The following is a 15,363-nucleotide window of genomic DNA, read 5'->3' on the forward strand; positions in this document are numbered from 1 at the left end:
GATCACACTTCACCTCGATTCAAGCCTTCCTTGATAAACATCCTTATTTTGTTTCTTTCTATACTTCTATTGTCATAGTTATCAACTCTCGTATTTCAAACTCGTGGAAAATTTACTGGGTTTGTAAAACAACAAAAGCCGCGAAAAAAATGCGTAATCCGAGGATTTTAAGAGTTTCACGCTTTAAAATGCTAAAAGTACAATTATATCGGATAATCACACTAGAACATGACTCACGCATGGTTTAGGATAAAACACGTGACTTTACTTTTCAGAAACTTATTTTGTAAACCAAAAAAAACTACTTTTATGAACTTTTATAAACATGCTTTGCAGAAAGTTTTTTGTAAACCACCCAAAAAACTACTACTTTTATGAACTTTTATAAACATGCTTTGTAGAAACTTTTTTGTAAACCACCCAAAAACTACTTTTATGAACTTTTATAAACTTGTATAAACTTTTATAAACCAAAAAAACATCGAAGAATGGTCTCAAAATCAACCCCTAAAAAAGGAACTTTTAAAACTCGACACAACGTCGTTTTCAACTTGTACTACCAGTTTTATAAATAGGAACTGTACACACTGATTAGAAGAAGGAGCACGCTGAGCTGAGTCGTCTCTCCAAGCATTTGCATGAAATACAACCAGCTGGTACATGTGCTTGCACTTGCGTCCATTAAATACGCCACACGTTGTATCGGATTTTGTCCTCTGACATTCAATCTTGGAGCGATGGCCTAGCCAATGCAGAAGATTCCACCTGCCAGCCAGCTGTGTCCATTATTACTCGTTATATTATTATTTTAAAACACCTGATTTATAAATGAGAGTATTCCTATTTACAGAAGCCCTCAGTACATTTGTCCTTTCTCGAAAGGAAACAAGGAACGAGCAAATGAGATAAGACAAATAGTTGCACCGCTGAGCATATTATTCTGATTGTTGTCCTTTGGTGAAAATGTTAAGCCAACTGTTTTTTTCTGTTTTTTCTCTCGCTTATAGATGTTAAACATTTCTTGGTATCTTCCAATAACTTGGGCCTTTTGGCTGCTGCGATTAATAAAATAGAGGTTCAGAGGGGTTGTTTCTATACAATATCAAGAGAGCAGATGTGATTCTGGGACACCAGCCCAATGGGGAGAGCAGTGCTTCATTGAGCTATGGACCTTGTAGGCTGTGAGTACTGTAGTTCTGATGTTTTTTTTTTCATGGAAAGACTTGGATCGACGGACGATGCACGGTCTGTGGCTGGCTTTGGAGGCCAGCTCTGGGGTTTGGCCAGCCCAGGAGATGCCATGGCTGATGGTGAAGTGGAGAGGTTCAAGAGACGAAACCTCTTCCATTTGGTGACCATCAAATGTGGGTATGTGGGTTCATATGAAGATCCTTCTGGAGGGACTGGGTAATATTCTGAGATATTTTTAGGATTGAAAGACATGTTCCGTTTTATCAGAGCAGCATCTAATTAATTCCAGATCAGAAGAGGGTGATGCAGCTGCTATCTGTCTAGCAGAGGGATGGGGGTAGTGTACAACACAATGTGGAGTTATCTGCAAAAAGGATGAGAGGGTTTTCCAGGGCATTGAAGAGGTTTAAATGTAGATGAGGAACAAGACCAGGCCGAGGAACACTCAATTTCCACTAGTGGAGAGAAGAGGGTTCTTATGCTGAATCTTGTGAGTTCTTTCTATACACAAAGAATTAAGTTAAGCACCCCTACACAACGAATTAAGGTAAGCACCCCCTAATATATATTCTTTGTGTATATGTATACATTGGCATATATTCTAAGGTATGTGAGATCAAATAATGATTGGTATGACATTAGCAATTATCCATTGATGAAATTGAGTGATCAAAGTGAAAAAAAGTGATTGGTTGAGTCAGTGATCCGATCACGTGGGTCCTACACACGTTATTGACGCAAAGATCGCTAGAGGTCTTCTCAGAACAATGACTGTACGTTAGAAAACATAAACGTCATCCACACTGTCCGTGATGGACCTATAGCTCCATACTTAAATTGAGGTGAAAATATGCCTAAAATTCCCAAAAATTTTCACCTTAAATTATTCAGAATAAAATATTGAAAACGGCATGATTGTTATGTTTTTATGTGACCATAATATCACTTCTCCAGAAAATATAGCAATATCATGGGTATATTACACTGTTTTGACGACAACAAACTTGTAATGTGCGAGGTTGTAAAAAAACGGGGGGGGTGCTTAACTTAATTCTTTGTGTATATAATAGTCTTCTATTGTTTCTGTGATAATCCACTTTTCTCGTCTCTGTTGACATAAAAATGCCATGGAGGGAGGGGTGATAAGTAAATCTGCCAGCTGACAAAAATAGCAAGTATCCCACCTTAAAACTTGTTTTTCTGTGTAATTCAGGCTCTCCACTGCAAATTAAATGTCGCATAATTACGACAATAGGTTGTTTGTTTTGTTGTTTCTTCCCCCCATGTAAATGTCAAGATGATTCACTCCATATCAACTGATAAATAGAGAGTTCATATCACACTACACGCAGTCTTGAGAAAAAAAGGACATGGGAAGGGTCTTTTCAACTCTTCCTTTGTGTTTCCGAGCACGATCTATATATTAGGTTTGTTTTTGAACTTTGAATAGAAGGTGCGATGGCAACCATACGAAGCTGATAGATCAAACAGAACTGTCTAAAGGTAAACCTTAAGTGATTGTTCCCATTTGTATTTTCGTGAAAACTGTATTTATTTATGGTGTTGTACGTATATTGTGTCCCGACGAAGATTTTTCGGTGCAAATCTTTCATACCTGTATTGAAAATCGTGTTAATTCGTGTCGTGTCTTGAGGCCTTGTACAGTGTACACTGTACAACCTTGAGGCTTTGTTTTTCTCTCAGCGGTCCGTCGTTTGTGATCCAATAACTTTAGTTCTCTGTATTCCCAGTCTTTTCACCCATAGCCTACATCCTTGTGTAAATCTCAACTCAAAAAAAAAAAAAAAAAAAAAACATTTCCTTCTCTGTTCTCATTCGTTTATTCATTCTTATTCGTTCGTTCGTTCTTCGACCACGTGTTTCTCCCCCATTTCCCCAGATAGTTTTCACTGTTATTAACCTTCAATGTTTACACTTTCCCCTCAAGTTATGTATTCCGTCATATTTTATAACACCTTTTTCTTCTTCTTCTTTAAAAGGCTGCTTTCGACTTGTTCACCAAATCAATTCATCCCAAAAAAAATATCCATCTCCTATAGTGACTTTTTTCTACATTCCCTAAACTCTCCTGCACTCCATCCTCCATCCAGCATCCTTAAACGTATTTTTAACTCGAAGGTCACAAGAAACTCATTTTGCAATAAATGTTCGTTTCCCATAAATCGTACACTTTCTAAAATCCAATCTTACCCCTCCCCTCCAAATCTTCCCCATAACCCCTCCCCTCCAAATCTTCCCCATCACCCCTCCCCTCCAAATCTTCCCCATCACCCATCCCTTTCAAATCTCCCCCCTTGCCCCCTCCCTCCTAAACTACCCCCTCACCCCTCCCCGCCAAGACGCCCCCTCGCCCCTCCCCTCCTAGACTCCTGCCTCACCCCTCCCCTTCAAATCTCCCCACCCTCATTGCTTCTCAATTTCCCCCCTCTCACTCCCCCTCCTCAAAGCGTCCTCCCCGCTTCTTCCCCCTTCCAACTCTCACCTCCATCTCCCCCAACCTTCTGCCTCGCTCTCCCCCCTCCTCAAATAACACCTCATTGTGCCTCACCCAATCACCATCAAACCTTTTGTCCGCCCCATCCTTTCCTTTCTCCTAGCTATTCTGAAATCTCTGACACCCCTTCAACAGCTCTCCCTACCTCTTCCACCTCTTCCACATCTTACCCTACCCCTCCTCCCCCCTGTTCTGTATCTGATGCTCCCCCTTCCTCTTCATTAACGGTATGGACCTCAAACATCCGGGGCCTTCGTTCAAACTTAACTGATCTCTCCATACAGGTTGCTTCTGTCAAACCAGACGTGATCTGCTTAACAGAAACTTTCCTCCTTTATGATGTCTCTGATTCCTTAGTATCTCTCCCGGGCTACTCCCTCCTCCGGTATGATAGACCTGAGCCTCGTCCTGGAGGCGGGGTTGCTATCTTTATCAAAAACTCTCTTCCTCACTCGCCCTGCACTGCACTCTCTCCACCTCACCCCCAGGAATACCTCTGGCTACGGCTTCCCCTTCGCTCCCACCTCTTGTTCATATGTGTGTTGTACCGTCCACCAAACAGTGATGACTCCATATACATCTCGCTGTCTGATAATATGGACCAACTTCTATCTACTCATCCCAACTCTGTCTTCCTCATATGTGGTGATTTCAACTGTCATCATGCCAGTTGGCTGGGTGTGGGTACCTCTCTCACCAGCCATGGCTCCTCAGCAAAGGACTTCTGCGACTCACTGGGACTGACACAATCTGTCAATTTCCCGACCCGGATCTCAGTCAACTGAACATCTTCTCTTCTGGACTTGGTTATGACTAACTTCCCTGAAAATGTCTGCTGCTCTTCTTCTGCTCCAATCGGATCATCTGATCATGTCCTTGTTAAAGTGGACATCTCTCTGACCATCCTCAGGGAGCCTGCTCAGCGTCGACGAGTCTGGCATTTCACTCAGGCCAACTGGCACGGTCTTCAAGCAGCCATCAATCATCTGGACTGGTCTCCCATCTCTACCACCTCTGACATCAACTCATCCTGGGAATTCTTCCAAAGTAAATTGCTCTCTCTCATGCACAGATTTATCCCATCTCGTCTTCAGTTGTCATACCCTTCCTCCCGTCCATGGTACACGGAATCTTTTGGTGAGGCTGTTGCCCAGAAACAACTTGCCTTCGTCTCCTGGAAAGCAAATCCAACGGAAGGAAATCTCATTTCCTTTCACAAAGCCCGAAACAAGTGTGTGTCCACCCTTAGGAGAGCCAGGAAACAATATCTCTCCATTCTCAAGACCGAACTCTCTTATCTGTCTCCCTCTTCCAAATCCTGGTGGCATCTGGTCAAATCCGTTTCTGGTGTTTGTTCCCCCTCCATCCCCTCCCTTACCTCAAACGGCTACACAGCTGACTCCGCACGTGAAAAAGCTGAATGCCTCAACTCTGTGTTTGCCTCTAAATCTTGTGTCCCAAACCCATCCCTCTCTGTACCCACCATACCCAGTCGTACCCTGCTGCTCCTGGACTCCGTGTCCTTTCCTCCTGACAAGGTGGAAAAGTTTCTGTCAACCCTCGACTCTGATTCTGCAACTGGACCCGACGGCATCAGCCCACGGGTTCTAAAATCCTGCTCTGCTGCTCTATCTCACCCTCTCTCTGTTCTCTTCACCCTCTCTTTTGCTGAAGGTCAACTGCCATCTGCTTGGAAATCAGCCAACATCACCGCTTTGCACAAAAAAGGTGCAAAAACAGATCCTAGCAACTACAGACCAATCAGCCTTCTCCCAATTATCAGCAAAGTCATGGAATCCATCATTGCTTCGGATATGAAATCTTTCCTCTTCTCCAATGGCTTGATCTCTGATCATCAATTTGGTTTCAGACCAGGTCACTCTACTCTGGACATGCTGCTTCTGCTGTCTCAACAATGGATAGAGGTCCTCAATGCCAAACAGGAAATTAGAGCTGTCTCCCTCGACATATCACGTGCCTTCGACACGGTCTGGCACCCCGCTCTGCTCACCAAACTCTCCTCCTTTGGTATCCATGGAAATCTCCAAGCATGGCTGGCGGGCGTCCTCTCTAGTCGTCGTCAACATGTGGCCCTGAATGGGTTTCTCTCATCTCCTCTTCCTGTTCAGGCTGGAGTTCCCCAAGGCAGTGTTCTGGGCCCCGTGCTTTTTCTGGTCTTCATCAATGATCTCTCTGACTCTCTTGAAAATCCTCTCTATCTCTTTGCTGATGACTCCACTCTCTGCCGCTCCATTCCTCTTCCCTCAGATCGGCAGTCTGCAGCCTCCTCACTCTCTGAAGACTTGGACAAAATCACAGACTGGTCAAACAAGTGGACCATGTCTTTCAATCCTGACAAATCTCACACTCTTACTATGTCTCTCCGAAAAGATCGACTGGACAACCCTCCCATCTACTTTCTCAACAATCCTCTCCAAGAAGTTCTGTCGCTCAAGCTTTTGGGTCTCACTATCTGCCATGATCTTTCTTGTGAAAACCACATTTCCAAGCTGGCCTCCAAAGCCAGTCGCCGACTGGGCATCCTCCGTCGTGCGAAGTCCTTCCTCGGCACACCTGAGCTCCTCACCACATACAAGGCTTTCATCCGCAGGTCAATGGAATACTGTTCTCCCCTATGGGCCGGTGCTCCTGCCTCACACCTAGCTCGGCTTCACGCTGTTGAAACCAAAGCTTTCAGAATTATTGGAATCTCCCGCGATGAAGCTATCTCTGAGGGCCTTTCACTCGCTCACCGCAGGCAGGTAGGTGGTCTTTCTGTCTTCTACCGACTCCTCTCCGGCCTTGCACCCCCAGCTCTCTCTGTGCTCTGTCCCCCAAATATTCCTACAGGTCGCACAAGATCTGCCAGCAACCCTCTGATGGTTAAACTGCCGAAATCTCGGCTCTCTGCTCACCTTCACTCTTTCATTCCTCTTTTCTCCCGCCTCTGGAACAAACTCCCTCACTCCCTTCAATCCCACTCCTCCCTCCAGGTCTTTAAAACAGCTGTTCACCACCATCTCTTATCTTCCCCCATCCAAAACCTTGATCTTTTCTACCCCCGCTAATTCACCCCAGATCCACCTTGTTTGAAATTCCAACTTCTTTCCTGGAAGTCCTGGCAGTGTCCATATGTTTTATACCTCTCCCACCGCCCCCTTCCCATGCCCCCCCCCCCAAAGCCCTCGCCCTCTCTCAGATCTCTCGATGTCTCCATGTCTCTCGGTCCCTGCTCTCAAATGTTGTGTTTGTGTCCTTCCCCCTCTCTCCCCATCTTGTCTACCGCTCCCGATGTTATATGTTTTATGTGTCGGTTTGTCTTTCTGTGTGATTAATGTTCGCTCTTTCACGAGCCTTGATCTTGTATACAAAAAAAAAAAAAAAAAAAAAAACCTTCTGCCAACTCCTCTGGGAGAAACTGACGATTTTTGAATGATAATGTTATGTTTGTGGGGGTAGGTGAAGAAATACCTTTGGACTGTTAGGAATGTATAGTTTAGAATGGACCGTATGCCATGAAGGAGAAGAATCTCTATATTAAGAAGGCCGACTGTGCGGGTAAGAACGTTTGCATGCCGCCATGAGGAGGGTGGTTTTGTGCTAGTTAAATAGGGCTTATGGTTAATAATCAGCAGTGTGTAACTAACTCCTCCTGTAATTTTCCTTTTGTTCATATAAAATTCACTCGCCCAGCCATGCGATCGGCACATTGCCACAACCACACCGACAAGCCCGACAGAAACCCAGCACATTTGCCAATCGGCAAGTAAACCCCGACGTCATCCAAACATTCCCAAACAGAGATATTAGACTCTGCATCGACGACTCATGACGGGGAGGCCACGCCTCGACCTTCGTCATTGGGCGTCAAGCAAGGCGGTGAGGCCCCGCCCCAAAGACGACGATTGGTCATGGCCATGGACTGATGTAATGGGACGTCAGGATTGGTCGGGGAGTGATGTCAGCGATGGACAAGGGGGGGGGGGCGGGTAGAGATCATCCCACTCCCTCACTCTCTCTCGGTCTGTCTCTCGTCTCGAGTGGGCACTGTTGCCTCAGGTGCGCTGGTGAGGAGACATGTCGCAGCTTTGGAACTTTTGCAACGTTGGAGGAAGGGGTGTTGTTGACAGTGGTGCTTTTTGGGGGAGGAGAGAGCTGCATCTCGCTTGGCAGTGGAAGTGAGGATGGGCCAATTGGCTGCCTGCTCATGCCTGGGTGTTTTCTGTGCCATTTGTTGGTGCGCTTTTCGCATGATAGTTTGGAGGCGACGAATGCCAATCCCCCTCATTGAGACCAGAGTTAAGTGCTGGCCGGCAGAAACATTATTTATTTCTTACTTTCGTTTTCCCCTTGTTTGTATATGAGTCTGAGTGGAGACATCTCAAATTAGGAAATTTTTTTTTTTACTTCACATTGATTTTAATTGCTTCACGATTATTTTCATTAAATCCTTTATTTTTGCATTTCATTCTTGTATTGTGGATTTTGCTTGTCCCATATTTGTGTTTATGGGTTCGAGTCATTAAACCCAGTGGCAGCCGTCCGATCAGGTAAGACTTCGAACCTTCCTGCACGTGCGAAAAGATAATCCCGCCAAGTTTCGAAATACGTCTAAGAGTTAAAGCTCGTTCCGGTCATCAGTAACCCGGGAGTCTTAACCCCGGGGACACGACAATATTTTTAAAAAAAATGGACAAAATTAAAAAATTGTAAAATATTCAACATCTTTTGGACAAAATTACCTCTGTAGTTGCATCGTTAGGCACCGCCATTTTGTCTGAATTTAGCTGTTACTCAGACCTCAGTGTGCGGTTGAGATGGTGTAAACGTTGTTCCAAGTACTGCTAAACTGAAGGCTTTTGCAATTGCAAACAAGGCGATTTGTGTTCTATAGTGTTCAAATATATAATTCACTTGAAGGAAAATAAAAGTTTTAACGGCTGTCGAAAAATACAAAACAAACCACTTATTCAGAGATTTTCCACCGATGATGCACTCTCTTTTACACCAATTTATTCAACACGTCACATTAGTTATTTGTCCCTGTTGTTTGTGTCCTTCATGACATCCCCAAAAATAGTAAGTTTCCTGTTTGTAATTATTTTCTATTTCATTTTACTGCCAGACTGACAGACAGACTGAAGCAATTGCTTTACCGTGAGTGTATGTGCACCCTCGGAATGAGATTCCGTATAATTTGCCAAATTCAGAGCCAAGGTACTGCTAAACTGCAGGTTTGTGTTCCAATTCATGTTCCTATTAGTGTTCTACAGTGTTCAAATTATAGAAATGAAAAAGATAAAACACAATATAGAAATATAGTCATCCTCGTATTTTGCAGAGCGATGTGCAAAAAAACAGTCAATAAAATATTCAAACTATTGTTGTGAATTTTGGGGTAGAGTGATATATAGATCAGGTAGATCTGTGTTGGTATCATGCTCCGACTATCGTGAAGAAGAAGAACCATTTCGATGTACATAAGTAGAGGACCTGTTTAGCCCGGATGTTAGATTAAGTTTGTATATTTGTGGTCATACGAGGATGGCCTTGTGATAATTATCGTAGGGATTATGTTAATTCCCCTGTGGGTGAGACCTTGTGATTTATCCATTGTCCCTTATGGCACTACACCAATGGACACTAGGCAGGCCCAATAGCACCACACATACTAATTAAATTCCCCCCACAATAAAACTCACCGGAAGTGAAGGCAGGAAGCGCCCACACATTGTGCCAACATGGCGATAATACATTGCTCAGGCAGGCTGAGGCCATGCCCACCTCGCGACGGATTGGTCGAGGGGGTTGATGGGGAGATCACACCAATCAAAGGCCAGAGTAAGGAAGGACTTGTGATTGGCCAGGGGTGGAGCAAGGAGCGTCCCGCTGATTGGTAGAAGGAAGCGACGGACTGATTGGCCACCGACCGATGGCATGAGGAGGAGAGCGTGAAGCGCTTGGCCAATGGTGAAGGTCTGACATGGGAAGAACATTCTGGAGGTCGAGAGGCGACAGACTGATTGGAAGGGAGGACCGATGACGTCAAGAGACAGGACATAAAAACCATGGCTGGCCGGCATTTTGCCCTCTTGTTTTTGGATCTCTCCGAGCCCGGACCTCGTTCTTCTCATTGACCCTGGACTCTTGCTGGTTGGACGATGACGGACGGTAGAGAGACAGTGGAACGCTGACGATTCTCCTCCCCTTTGTTCACGTGTGAGCGATGAGCGTACAAGCGAGGCTTGCCGCTGCAGTGTACGCTGGCCTAGCAGCACGGAACGAGAGGTTTGAGCCAACGACCCTGCCGCCTTCTTCCCACCAAGCATGGAGCTGCGTCCGGACGGTGAGTTTGGGGCCGACACTGTTCCTGACAGGATACTTCGGCCCATTTGAGCCAAGTGCACGAAATAAAATCACACACCATTCATTTCCACGTTATTACTTGCAAAATCGAAGATTTTTCAAGTATATTGGTCAGTTGGGTTTGTGGTTCTGTCTGTCTGTTTGTTTGTTTGTCTGTCTGTTTGTCACTGTCCTATAGGTCACAATTCTAAACCGATCGTCACGAAACTTCACCAAGTTGTCTAGGTCGTCCCAATTGAGAAGCCTATTGATTTTGAGGTCAAAGGTCATCTGGAGGTCAAATTTCTAAAATCGCCATTTTAAGTCCGATTGACTTGAAAATTGAATAACATTTGTATATTGAGTCAATAAATTGGGAAACATACTATTTTTGAGGTCAATCGGTCAAAGGTCAACTCAAGGTCAAACATCCAAAATCATCACTTTTCATCTGAAAAACCGTCAATTTTCATCCGATTGACTTGAAGATTGAACAGCATTTACATATTGCCTCACTGAATTGGGAAACCACCTGTTTTTGAAGTCGAAAGGTCAAAGGTCAACTCAAGGTCAAACTTCTAAAATCATCATTTTTCATCTGAAAAATCGTCACTTTTCATCATGTTGACCCGAGCTTTGATCAAGATCGTAAATTTTAATCTTCATGAAATGGACAATTTGCTGTATCAATGGAAAACTTTTGGGGGGGGGGCGGATTTTGCAAGTATCGTGCTACGCATGACGTCTTCTTGTTTTATCCCTACGTCCGTGTTTAAGTCTGGTGTGAGGGATCCCATTTTAGGACATTTATTTGAGCATTGCGTTTTCATTGTTCTCGGGTTCCTTTAAATAAGCCTGTTATTTTTGTATATTAGAAATCCGTTTTTGTGTGAGTTTATTTCCTGCAGGCTTTGAAGACTGCTCGGCGGATCGCGCCAGGTAAAATCTTCCAACTGTTTCTTCTTCTTTCTTCCTCCCACGCTTGTATAGTGAAATCCGCTATTGAACCGAACGCCTCGAATTAACGCTCGATTTGCTATCTGTGATTTCCCGGTCATCACCGAGGGGAATCACGCTATTTTATATGTTTATAGAAAACATTTGGGATGTTCCCGGTGTTTGACTGAATAATTTACAAAATTAAATTGAATTGTTGATCAACAGTGCAAAACATTCATTTATTTTGTACAAATCATGTACTACTACTAGTACTACTACTACCACCACCACCACCACAACCACCACCAGCACCAGCACCACGACGACGTCATGCTGTGCACGCCATTTTGCTGCTCCTCGAGCTGTGCTACTTTTCGACATTTCCTCCTCATCCTCCTCCGTCTTCGTTTGTATTTTTGTTTTGTTTTGGTTGGCTGAACAGAGTTGGTTCATTTTCTTACTTTATTTTGACGTTCCACTTGATTTAATCCGTTCTTTTGTGTTCAGGCCTAGCCACGGCGTGCGGCAGCGCCCGTGTGGGACTAGTTACGCCTTATTGCGGCATTATCGTTAAAGTACTTAGCGATGCTATTGTTCTTTGGTTTATTCATAATTAAGTGTGCTGAATTTGCACACTGTGGTGAGCGGGTGTGTGAGTGAGTGTTATTTGATTAACAACGTGTTTTTGTTACCTTGGTTCTAAGAGGGACAATTCTGTAGCGGTTACCGGAAGCATGACACAATCACCTTGCACCGGCCGATGACGTAACCGGCGGGCGGTTACTTGCCCAGACTCGCCCAGACGTGTCCGGACTTGCCTTTCCCGGGCGGACTCTCGATTTGCATACCATGCCCCGTTGAGAGGCGTGGCTGACTTATTTGCATACCATGCCCCGCCTGAGAGGCGTGGCTTTTGTGTGGTGAACTTGCGGCGTTATCGTTAAAGTACTTAGTGATGCTATTGTTCTTTGGTTTATTCATAATTAAGTGTGCTAAATTTGCACACTGTGGTGAGCGGGTGTGTGATTGAGTGTTATTTGATTAACAACGTGTTTTTGTTACCTTGGTTCCAAGAGGGACAATTCTGTAGCGGTTACCGGAAGCATGACACAATCACCTTGCACGGGCCGATGACATAACCGGTGGGCGGTTATTGCCCAGACTCGCCCAGACGTGTCCGGACTTGCCTTGCCCGGGCGGACTCTCGATTTGCATACCACGCCCCGTTGAGAGGCGTGGCTGACTTATTTGCATACCACGCCCCGCCTGAGAGGCGTGGCTTTTGTGTGGTGAACTTTTGATATAAATTGCCGCCCGTGTGAACGGGCCATTCAGTGATTTTGAGTTCTTCGAGTTGAGCTAAAATAAATAGCTCAGTGAAACTTCGTTCCCGGTGTCATCCATTTTGTCCGGCTTTATCGTGCGAGCATAGCTCCACAATTGGTGACCTCTTTGCAAGAACATGGTGATGGAGTCATCTGTAGCTTTGAAGCTCCCTGGCTTTTGGGAATCGCACGTGGCCGTCTGGTTCGCCCAAGCGGATTCTCAATTCGCCCTGCGGAACATTATGGAGGACACGACGCGCTACCACCATGTGGTCTCCGCGCTCAACGCCTCCACTGCTGCCCGGGTCCTGAGCTTCCTACAGAACCCGCCGAACGCCGACAAATACGGCACGCTCAAAGGCCTACTCCTCGGTGCGTTTGGACTCACGGACACCGAACGCGCGTGACAACTGCTCGACCTCCCGGACCTGGGTGAGGCCCGTCCATCCGAACGCATGGACCACATGCTTGCTCTACTCGGTGACCACAGCCCAGATTTCCTCTTCCGTGAGCTGTTCCTCTGGCAGCTACCCAGGCAGGTACGATTAGCTTTGGCTAATTCGCCCATCACGGACCCCCGCACCCTGGCCAAGGAGGCCAATAAAATTTTTCTCGGCCAGGCGACATGTCGGAGCGGCCGCATGGCACCCTGGGCCGACCGAGGCAACGCTCGCGCCACGACCGGCGCCACCACCGGCTGAGTTAGCGCCACTGGCGGCAGCGGCCGCCGCGACACCCCGTCGACCGAACCCGACGCGACCGCCGGAGCCTCCTCCAGAGCGGACCATGTGCTATTACCATGCCAGGTTCAGGCAGAAGGCCAGAACGTGCCGCCCACCGTGCACTTTCGGCAGGTCGGGAAATGACCAGGCTGGCACTCGCTGCCTGCCATGAGCGTCGGCCATTCAGGCAGCCTTCTGTTTATTACGGACACAGCGTCCAGGCGGCGTTTTTTGTGCGACACCGGTGCTCAGCTGAGCGTGATACCCACCTCGGTGCAGGACAAACAGGCCGCGCTTTGCGGCCCGCCTTGGTCGCCGCAAACGGTTCCTCCATCCGCACCTTCAGTTCACGCAGTCGCATTCTGCTTCGGGGGCCAGCGCTTCAGGTGGGACTTCATCACGGCGAACGTGCCCATGGCCTTGCTGGGTGCAGATTTTCTGTGCACGCATGGGCTTTTGGTGGACGTCAAACTGCGTCGGCTCATCAACGCGGAGACCTTCAGCTCACTCACTTGCTCATTGAGCGGCTCCGCACCAACCAAGCTAGCCTGCGCGCTCCCGGCCGCGGACGATTTCACCCGCCTGCTCGCCGAGTTTCCCGCCCTCACGCAGCCGACGTTTTCGGCCGTCGCCATCAAACACGGCGTCGAAAACCACATCCTGACCACAGGTCTACCGGTCTACGCCAGGGCTCGTCGCCTCGACCCGACCAAACTCGCCATGGCGAAGGCGGAATTCGACGCGCTGGAGCGATTGGGCATTGTGCGGTGCTCGAATAGCGCGTGGGCCTCGCCTCTGCACATCGTGCCCAAACCGGGTGGCGGATGGCGACCATGCGGCGATTACCGCTGCCTCAACGACGCCACCACCCCCGACTGGTACCCATATACCACACATACAGGACTTTTCCGCCAGTTTGGCGGGCGGGTGATCTTTTCCAAGGTCGACCTCATTCGGTGCTACCACCAGGTACCGGTCCGGCCGGCCGACGTGCCGAAGACGTCAGTAATCACACCTTTTGGCCTCTTCGATTTCCTCCGCATGCCGTTTGGCCTTAAGAACGTGGCCCAGGCCTTCCAGCGGCTGATGCACAGCGTGCTGCGCAACCTCACCTTCCTTTTCGTCTACTTGGACGACATTCTCGTCGCCAGCACTTCCCGGGCGGAGCACCTCATCCACTTGCGCATGCTTTTTGAGCGCCTCGGCTAGCACGGCCTCATCATCAACCCGGCAAAATGCCAGTTTGGCGTAACGGCCGTCGACTTCCTGGGGCACCACATCATGAAGCGCGGGGCCGTCCCGCTGCCTACCAAGGTGGAGGCTGTCACAAGTTTCCCGTGACCCCGCTCCATCAAGGCCCTACAGGAATTTTTGGGGATGGTACATTTCTACCACCGGTTCGTGCATCGCGCCACCCAACTCATGCGCCCCCTGTACAAAGCCCTCCGGGGCAAGCCGGCCAAGCACGACGTCGCCTGGACCAAAGAGATGGACAAGGCGTTCACGGACGCTAAGCTGGCCCTCGCCAACGCGACCATGCTGGCGCACCTGGCGCTCGACGCACCCATCGCCCTCACCATGGATGCTTCCGACTTCGCAGTGGGTGCCGTGCATGAACAGTGGGTGAACGGGGCTTGGCAACCGCTGGCCTTCTTCAGCCGGCAGCTTCGCCCTAACGTGCGCAAGTATAGCGCTTTCGACCGCGAGCTCCGCATCCTTTACCTGGCCGTTCGCCACTTCCGCCATCTTTTAGAGGGCCGCCCGTTCACAACGTTTGTGGAGCACAAACCCCTGGTCTTCGCCATGGCCAACATTGCAGAGCCATGGTCGGCCCGCCAGCAGCGCCACCTCTCCGCTGTGCCAGAATTTACGACGGACATCCAGCATGTCGCGGGCAAGGACAACGCTGTGGCCGATTGCCTCTCCCGGTCCAGCGCGAACGCCGTCCACCTCAGTGTGGACTTCGCCCGCATGGCGGCCGACCAGACCGCCGACCCCATGGTGCAAGCCCTCCGGACAGCGGACACAGGCCTGCGGTTGGCCGACGTCTCCTTCGAGGACACAGGCACAGTTCTCCTGTGCGACGTTTCCCTGGGCCAACCTCGCCCCACCGTGCCCACCGGATGGCAGTGGCACATTTTTGACGCCCTCCATGGCCTTTCCCACCCGGGCCGGAAAGCGTCGCAGAAGCTCGTGGCAGCGAAATTCGTCTGGCACGGACTCCGTAAGGACGTCCGAGACTGGGCCAACGCCTGTGTCACCTGCCAGCGCGCGAAGGTCCACCGGCACACACAGGCCCCGTTGGCACCATTCGACGTGCCCGCGC

The sequence above is a fragment of the Myxine glutinosa genome, chromosome 1, assembly GCF_964187855.1.
Source record: "Myxine glutinosa chromosome 1, kmMyxGlut1.1, whole genome shotgun sequence".
In the NCBI taxonomy this organism is placed as follows: Eukaryota; Metazoa; Chordata; class Myxini; order Myxiniformes; family Myxinidae; genus Myxine; species Myxine glutinosa.